The 9,412-nt window shown below is 37.1% G+C and overlaps 1 non-coding gene across 1 annotated transcript; it reads right to left on the bottom strand.

Annotated features, from left to right (window-relative positions):
* Positions 1-4,655: 4,655 nt before the first annotated feature.
* On the bottom strand, positions 4,656-4,762 carry LOC127108654 (small nucleolar RNA R71). The gene has a single exon (XR_007796178.1). It is a non-coding gene; the product is annotated as a small nucleolar RNA R71 (small nucleolar RNA).
* Positions 4,763-9,412: the final 4,650 nt, after the last annotated feature.

Here is a 9,412-nt window from a genome sequence, read left to right as displayed (position 1 = left end):
ATTCATATTTCACCCATATCATGATTAATCATCAATCACAATGTTATTCATCACACTTAAAATCACACAAATCCATACAAGAGTATTCAAAAACCTGCATACCTCTCATTTGCACAACCATTATGATTTGCAATGCAACATCGACTCAACTCATGCATGTGGTACCAACTCAACAAATGGTTCTTCAAACGAACCAAGTTCCAACATCTGAACCATGAGCCCTAATATCTGAGCTCCAAGCCCCAACATTTGAGCTTGGAAAAAGTCACTAGTCCCAATCTGAACTATTAAACATACCTTTTTCACAATGATGATAACATATGATGCATGACATATAATAATGCACTAACAACAAGATAACAAATGAATACAATCCCATTTCTAACCGTAGTCAAACATGCATTTAATGCATCACTAGTAGTTCTCACTCCTAACTACTCATCTCATCAATTCATCGACAATCATATGCAATAATTCACATAATTAACTTGAATTTCACAATTTACATTCACACATTGAGCATACCTTTACCCATCATTCAAACATATCAAATTATCTCATTTATCATAACCAAATAGCAACCAACAATCATTAGAATCGAAAAACGGATAGACAACTCGATACAAAAACAACAATCATGTGTTGTCATTCTTACGAGGTGAGCACAACAGCTCGCTGGGAGAGATCGTCCAAACTTGTGAAAACCATAATGCGATTTTGCCATTACAGCAACTCTACAACTCTAAATTCTACTCCAAAAATATTCATACATTATAAAGTTGATACATAAATACTTACCACTATCATACCACAATTTTTACCCCTAAGGTCCCATCTCATTTTCATCATTTGTATAACATCAAACATCTCATGTGTATGTCTTTTATGCATTACCAACCTTATGAAAATACAAAAATATGTTTTGTCTTGTTTGATTCTTTCACAAGGTAGGTGTGTTGGTTTAAGGAGCTCAAGTGATTGACTGGTCAAGATTATGGGAATTCCTCATTAATTCAAGCTTCTCATTTGTTCACAATAGTCAAGTGTTTTCCATTCATCATAATTAAGTTCAAGATTGCATCCATTCAAGATCAACAAGTTCCAAATTCATCTGATGCCTAAATTAGGGTTTAGATCAAGATTGCTCTGATGTTGACTTTTTGACCAATAAACGATCTAATGGTTTGAAATATGATTAAAGGTCCTCAAGTGATTCATTATGATTCATTCATGTGCTTCAATTGGCTAAAGAAGTTTGATTCATTGATCATTGAAGATTTGGAATTCATTTGATGAAAAGTCAACTACTCAAGGTCAAAGTTTGTCTTTTGAGATTTTTTGGTCAACCATGGGTTTCTCAAGTCAAGAATCATGAAAATATGGTTGATGAATGCATTTGATCAAGAAAATCAAGAAAAAGTTCAAGAATGTAAAATCTAGGGTTTTCAAAATTTCTATAGGTTATGAAATTGCATGTTCATGAAACCCACTTTACAAGTTTGTAACTTCTTCCTCAAGCCATCATTTTTCATGCTCAAAGGATGTACTTGTAGATGATATTCCATACTTCAACTTTGTAGAAATAATGAACCAAATATCTCATAAGGATTGGAAGATATGAAGTGATGAAGATGAGATCTTAAAGTTATAAAATTGTTCAACACTTGGAAAATTTTCCAAGTGTTTAGCAGCTAAGATTGTCAAAGTTGATGGCCAATTATCTTCATGATCCAAGATGCATCTCTTCAAATGTACAACATGAAAGTTGTAGAGGATGGGAAAATATTCCCAAAGAGCCTATTGACATGAATTTATCACACTTGAGCTAGGAGTTTCGAAGAAGGAAAGTCACCATGTTAGGCCAAATTGAAAGTACATCTTCATGTCAAGTTTCATGTTCAAACCAAGGCCAAACCTCAAGATCTTGCTTTTCAGCCTATGATGCTTCTAAATCTCAGTATAATGAGTATTTTACACAAACCATTGATGTATTACACAAGGGCTTGAACCATTACCCAAACAACGTACCATTCATGGATCATTTTGCCATAAAGCTTCATTACGATTTCCATAAAGATCACTTTTCTCAACCACTTTCGCTTGGAGCTTTGTAAATAGATCTTACTTTGATCTTACTCTATCAAAACACCAAAATAAAAAGCACTTTTGTAATTTTTACAAGGAACAATTATTCCTCAATTCTCTCCAAAAGTAGTCAACTTCATCCTAGAGACATTTCAGATCATCCAAATTAATCAAAAGCTTGTTTGCATAATACGTCGCATCGTACCGAGATTTTACTTCAACAAACAACATTGGTCCCACAATGGAACAATAATGCGGTATGTGAGGATCAAAATTTGATTTCCACAAATTTCCACGTCCAGATCTTCTATGGTATAGAGATTAAGATCTAATTTTCTAGAAGGTACAAATATTCATTTCTTGATCATTTTCTTAAAGTTTCAACCTCCCCCTCTAACATATCCATCCTCAAATTCTTCAATATATGTCGGCTGATCACACTGAATCACACCGCGTTTTTTACTCGGATTTCACATGTTTATTAGGTCTTTATTACCATTTTGCTTACGTTATGCTCTCTTTTATGTTGTTTTCAGATATTTAGCTCTTTCGGGACCTTTTTAGAAGAAACAAAGCAAAAAGACCAAAAATTAGGGTTTTTGGCAAAGATTGTACACATGGCGTTATGCATGGAGGCCGCTATAGGAAAAGCCATGACACATCAACCCTCAACCAGGAGGTAACCGCCACGATCCCATGAACTTTCCCATTCACACACATGGCGGGCGCCACCTTTGCATTTCACGTTCCCACTAAGGAGAAGTTGAAGGGCACCATGGTCTTTGCAACCTGTTGAATTCCTCTATAAATAGGTCGTTCTAGTTCATTTCCAAATCATCCAACTTAATTTACAACACTAAGACTATATTATCATCTGTAAAAGCGGTAATCTGTCACATCGAGGGGTTATCGCACCTTAGTGAGATTGAGTTGGAGCACTTTGATTTTACTGTCATCTTTATCTTCAAAGTCAAAGGTTTATTTTCCTTGTACCAAATTTAAAGCCTCCGTTTGGAGTAGGTTCTAATTTAATCGCTTTTATTTATTTTACTTGTCATGCTTTACTTTATTTAATTTCTTGCTATGCTTTACTTTATTTAATTTCTTGCCCTGCTTTACTTTATTTAATTTCTGTCATTGTCTTTACTTTATTTAAATTTCTCGCCATTATCTTTATTGCTCGTTTTAATTATTTTACACGCTTTACTTGTTCTTCACGCCTTACATTCTAAAACAACTTTTCATCATGATCAATATCGTTGTGTTTGTTTGTATTACCATGTCTGGCGAAATCTTTCAAAGGTTAGAATGTAAGGATCGCGGTTAAAGAGATGTTTCACATATTGAATCTGTAGAAATGCTTTAAAGGCTGTTTTGATTTTTAATTCGAGTTTTCTGAAACAAACTTGGTTAGTTTTAACTACTCAAGGAGTGCGAGAACACCATGGCTTAGTTAACTAGAATTTTTTATCACTTTAAGGAAAAACGATTTTTGAAACTGTTTCCGGACGCGTTGATAGATTTAAAAGCAGGAAACTCATTGGGTAAACTTTCCAAATCAAAATCACTTTTCAACTAAGTTTATGAGTCTTATTTCTTAAAACTAAGTTTACTACTTTAGCGTTCTGCGCACCTTTTATAAGCGACAATAAAAGGCCTTAATTTAAGGATAAACTCGGTTCTGAATACGCGAAAGCGACAGTTCCTGTTAAATGGATTCTTTTCAAGAGTAGAAAATATTGCCACATAAGTAGTTCTATTTAGACAATCGAAACATCGTTTAACTGACGTGAAATACATTCAAACTTGTCTTTATCTGCACTGTATTGATTATTTCCTTTATTTACTGTTATTTTGCAATATCAATATCTTTTTTATACCGCCTTAGATAAACATCGCAACAATGGTAATCAATAGATTGACGATTTGGTCTCTGTGGGATCAATATTCTTTTATATTACTCTGACGTGATTCGTGCACTTGCGAATAGAGCGATCAAGTTTTTGGCGCCGTTGCCGGGGACCAACTTCGTCAAATTTCGTACCTTGTTGTTACACCGTCTAGACTAAGGCATTATTAGCTGGTAAATGTGAAGAACCCGTAGTACCAGAAATTTAATAGATCCTTTAGCGAAACCCTAACGTTACACTCGTACACGCCTCTTACTCATCCGAATTAAGAAAGCTATGGTTGAGAATCGAGACCAGAGACCTCTTAAGGAATTTGCCCAACCCTCTGACGAGGAACCTAGTTCTAGTATAATAAACCCCCTCATTCCTGCCAACAATTTCGAACTAAAACCATCTTTAGTGCAATTAGTGCAATATAACCAATTCGCGGGTCTCGCTATTGAGAACCCAAATCAACATTTAAAAGTATTTATCCAACTGGACGACAACTTTAAATCCAACGGTGCTTCACCTGATGCGATTCGTTTAAGATTATTTCCTTTCTCCCTCCGGGATAGAGCACGTTTATGGTTGGATTCACTTCCAGCTAACTCAATAACTACCTAGGAATACCTTAGAAGAGTATTCCTTGCTAGATATTTTCCCCCTAGTAAGACCGTTGTTCTTCGAAACCAAATAACTAGATTTACTCAAAATCAAGGAGAATCACTTTTTGAAGTTTGGGAGAGATATAAAGAGATGTTAAGAGTTTGTCCACACCATGGCCTAGAACAATGGTTGATCGTTCATACCTTTTACAATGGACTCCATTATAACATAAAGATGAGCATTGATGTTGCCGTTGGTGGCGCGCTGATGAACAAACCTTAGCGAAGCTTGTGACCTAATTGAGGATATGGCCCAAAACCATTACCAATGGGGAACTGAACGAGCATCAATAGAGAAAAAGGAGACCCAAGGTGGAATACATGAGATAAGCTCTATGGACATGATGCAAGCGAAAATGGACGCCTTAGCCCTTAAGGTCGAACATATTTCTACAAACACTAACACCACAGTGATAGTCCACACAGAGTATGAACTTTGTGGATCTAAAGACACGAATCAGCGGAGTGTAACCTTTTGAACGACCTGAACACCGACCAAGTGAATTACGCCTAAGGTAACCCATTTTCTAATACTTACAACCCTGGATGGAAAAATCACCCGAATTTTTCCTATAAAAACCAAAACCCTATCCAAAATTATGCACCTCAAAGACCACAAGGTTATCAAGCCCAAAAACCAAATCAACCTATGCAAGTTGTGCCTCAGAAGTCTAACCTTGTGAAGATCATGAAGAACTTTATATCAGGCCTGACTCAGCAAAATAAAGAATTCCTAAACCAGAACATTCACGTAAACGAACTGATAACGCAATTAGGGACCAAGGTTGATCAGATAATCACTCACAACAAGATGCTTGAAACCCAGATCTTGCAGGTAGCACAAAACCAAGCCCCACAAACTACACCTGGAGGACAATTCCCTGGACAACCTCAACTCAACCCTCGAGGGCAAGCTAACGCTATTGCATTATGAAGTAGGACCGCTTACGAAGGGCCTCGTAACCCAGCAATGAGCGAGTCCAAATTTTCTAAAGAAAATATACCTACCAACCAAGGAGAGGAACCGGTGGAACCCGAAAAACAAACCGACCAAGAAGGAGAAGCCAAGGATAAAACTTACAAACCACCATCCCAGTATAAACCACCAATCCCATATCCGCAAAGACTTAAACAAACCAAAATTAATAACCAATACCAAAAGTTTATAAAAGTAATAAAGAAGATTCATGTAGAGATTCCTTTCACCAAAGCCATCACCCAAATTCCATCTTACGCCAAATTTCTCAAAGACATCTTAACCAACAAGCGTAGGCTTGACGATCCTAAACCCTTGGAATGCAACTTTATTTCCGAGAATAAACTTGCTAAGAAGGAGAAAGACCCTAGTAGTTTTTCTATACCTTGCATTCCAAGGAGTCATGTGATCGACAAAGCTTTCCTATACTTAGGGGTTAGTATGAGTTTAATGCCCTTAGCTGTGTGTAAAAGGTTAAACTTAGGAGAATTACAACCAACTAAGATGTCCCTCCAATTAGCCGATAGGTCTGTTAAGTACCCTGTAGGCATTTTAGAAGACATCCCAGTTAGGATCGGTCAACTTTATATCCCAACAGACTTTATGGTCATGGATATCAAGGAAGACGACGATATCCCTATCCTTTTAGGTAGACCATTTTTATCAACAGTCGGAGCTATAATAGATGTTAAAAGAGGAAAATTAACTTTCGAAGTAGGGGATGAAAAGATAGAGTTTAATCTTTCAAAGCTCCTGATGGCACCAATCATAGGAGACGCATGTTACGCGATCGACATCATAGATGAATGCATAAGGGAATTTGATCAAGAAGAACCTGTGGTCAAACCATTTTCAAACCCGGATGAAAAGGATAATGAGCTAAAGGAAACATAACCTCACACTAACGAATGTTTGGATCTCACTCCAGCCCTTTCACCAAACTCTCGAAAACCAGCTTAAGAACTTAAGGAATTGCCCAAGAACCTAAGATATGAGTTTTTGGATAAAGAAATGAACCGCCCAGTAATAGTTAGTGCCACCTTAAACCATGACGAGACAAACCAAATCTTGAATGTTTTACGAAGATACCCCTCTGCCTTAGGATACAACATCTTTGATTTAAAAGGTATAAGCCCATCCGTGTGTATACACATGATCTCGCTAGAGGAAGATTCAAAACCTTCCAGAGAACATCAAATAAGAATCAACCCTGTAATGAGTGAGGTGGTAAAGAAGGAAGTCCTTAAACTGCTAGAAGCTGGTATAATCTATCAGATCTCCGATAGTAAATGGGTAAGTCTTATACATGTGGTACCCAAAAAGGGAGGCATCACAGTCGTGCAGAACGAGAAGGGCGGGCATGTAGCTAAACGTATCAAAGGCGAATGGAATATGTGTACAGATTATAGGAAGCTCAATAAGGCAACTAGGAAAGACCATTTCCCCCTTCCATTGATATATCAAATGCTTGAGCGTCTTGCCAGACACTCTTACTTTTGTTATCTGGATGGATATTCTGGATTTTCTAAATACCCATACACCCCGAGGATCAAGAGAAAACAACCTTCACATGTCCTTACGGAACGTTTGCTTACAGACGAATGTCGTTTGGACTCTGTAATGCGCCAGCTACTTTCCAATGTTGTATGATGTCAATCTTCGCAGATTATCTCGACGGAATTATGGAAGTATTTATGGACGATTTCTCGGTATGTGGGTTCGACTTTGAGAATTGCCTCATTAATCTTGAGAAAATCCTAGAGAGATGCGTAAAAGTTAACCTTGTGTTAAACTGGGAGAATTGCCACTTTATGGTCAAAGAAGGCATAATATTGGGACATATAATATCTAAAAGAGGCATTGAGCTCGACAAAGCAAAGATAGAAGTTATAGAAAACCTTAACCCTCCTAAGACAGTTAGAGAAGTCCGTAGTTTTCTTGGAGACGCCGGTTTCTACCGACGCTTCATCAAAGATTTCTCTAAAATAACAAAACCCCTGACCGACCTTCTGATGAAAGACGTTGAATTCATTTTCAATGAAAAATGTATCGAAGCCTTTAATCATTTAAAACAAGCACTAATTTCAGCACCCATTTTACAAACTCCAGATTGGACTCAACCCTTTGAAATAATGTGTGATGTTAGCGATTTTGCTATATGAGCTATTTTAGGGCAAAGAAAAGATAAGAAATTACATGTAATATATTACGCTAGTAGAACCCTAGATGCCACTCAACTAAATTATACAACAACAGAGAAGGAACTCCTAGTTGTAGTTTTTGCAATTGATAAATTTAGGTCTTATCTTGTCGGATCTAAGATTTTAGTCTATACAGACCATACAACTATCTGTTACCTCTAAGCAAAAAGGATGTGAAACCTAGATTACTCAGATGGATCCTTTTGCTACAAAAGTTCGACTTAGATATTCGAGACAAAAAAGGAACAAAAAACGTAGTTGCTGACCATCTTTCCAGACTAAAGCATTTGAAGCCAGACCATTTACCTATAAATGATGATTTCACCTATGACAGATTGATAGCTAAGTTAGATACTGTTCCCCTTGAACCTGATAGAGACAACTTTGGGACAGTTTCAGAAATTAGCAGAGTACCATGGTACGCTGATTTTGTGAATTATCTAACCGCTGATATCATACCATCTGACCTCAATTATCAACAAAAGAAGAAGTTCTTTAAAGATATAAGACATTTCTATTGGGACGAACCACTCCTGTTTAAAAGAGGAACAAATAACATCTTTCGACGTTGCGTCCCGAAAAAAAAGTTAGAAATATCATAGAGCATTGTCACTCTTCACCCTATGGTGGACATTCAAGCACATCCAAGACATACGCTAAGATTCTTCAAGTTGGTCTTTAATGGCCAACACTATGGTGTGATGTCCATACTTATATTGTCCAATGTGACCGGTGCCAGCGCGCTGGAAACATCTCAAGACGCGGCGAAATGCCTTTGAAGAACATCTAAGAAGTGGAATTATTTGACGTTTGGAGTATTGATTTCATGGGACCTTTTCCATCTTCGATGGGAAACAAGTATATTTTGGTAGTCATTGACTATGTGTCCAAATGGATAGAAGTTATAGCCTCACCCACCAACGACACAAGAGTAGTCATCAAGATGTTTAAAAATAATATTTTCCCCAGATTTGGAGTACCACGACTTATCATAAGTGATGGTGGATCACATTTTATATCCAGGATATTTGATAAACTCTTAATAAAGTATGGAGTAAAACACAGAGTATCAACGTCATATCATCCCCGGACTAATGGTCAAGTAGAAGTATCTAATAGAGAGATTAAGCAAATCTTGGAAAAAACTGTTTCAATATCCAGAAAAGATTGGTCTGAAAAGCTAATAGAAGCATTGTGGGCTTACAAAACCCCTATTGGAACTACACCATACCAGTTAGTCTACGGGAAGTCATGCCACTTACCTTTTGAACTCAAGCACAAGGCATATTGGGCCATCAAGACCCTGAATTTGGATTACCTAGCATCCGGCAACAAGCGAATCCTCGATATCCACAAATTGGAGGAACTTCGCCAGAATGCTTACAAGAATGCCATTATATACAAAGAAAAAACCAAAGCATGACATGACAAAAGGATTGTGAAAAAGGACTTTAATATAGGCGACTCTGTTCTCCTTTTCAATTTGAGATTACGAATTTTTCCAGGTAAGTTACGTTCGAGATGGACAGGCCCCTTTAAGGTTTCCAAAATCCTAAAATCTGGAGTAGTTGAAATCCGGAACAATTCCTGTAA

The sequence above is a fragment of the Lathyrus oleraceus genome, chromosome 7 (genome assembly GCF_024323335.1).
Source record: "Lathyrus oleraceus cultivar Zhongwan6 chromosome 7, CAAS_Psat_ZW6_1.0, whole genome shotgun sequence".
Lineage (NCBI taxonomy): Eukaryota > Viridiplantae > Streptophyta > Magnoliopsida > Fabales > Fabaceae > Lathyrus > Lathyrus oleraceus.
The sequence above is the reverse complement of the archived record's forward strand: the minus strand, read 5'-3'. Positions and strand labels throughout refer to the sequence as shown.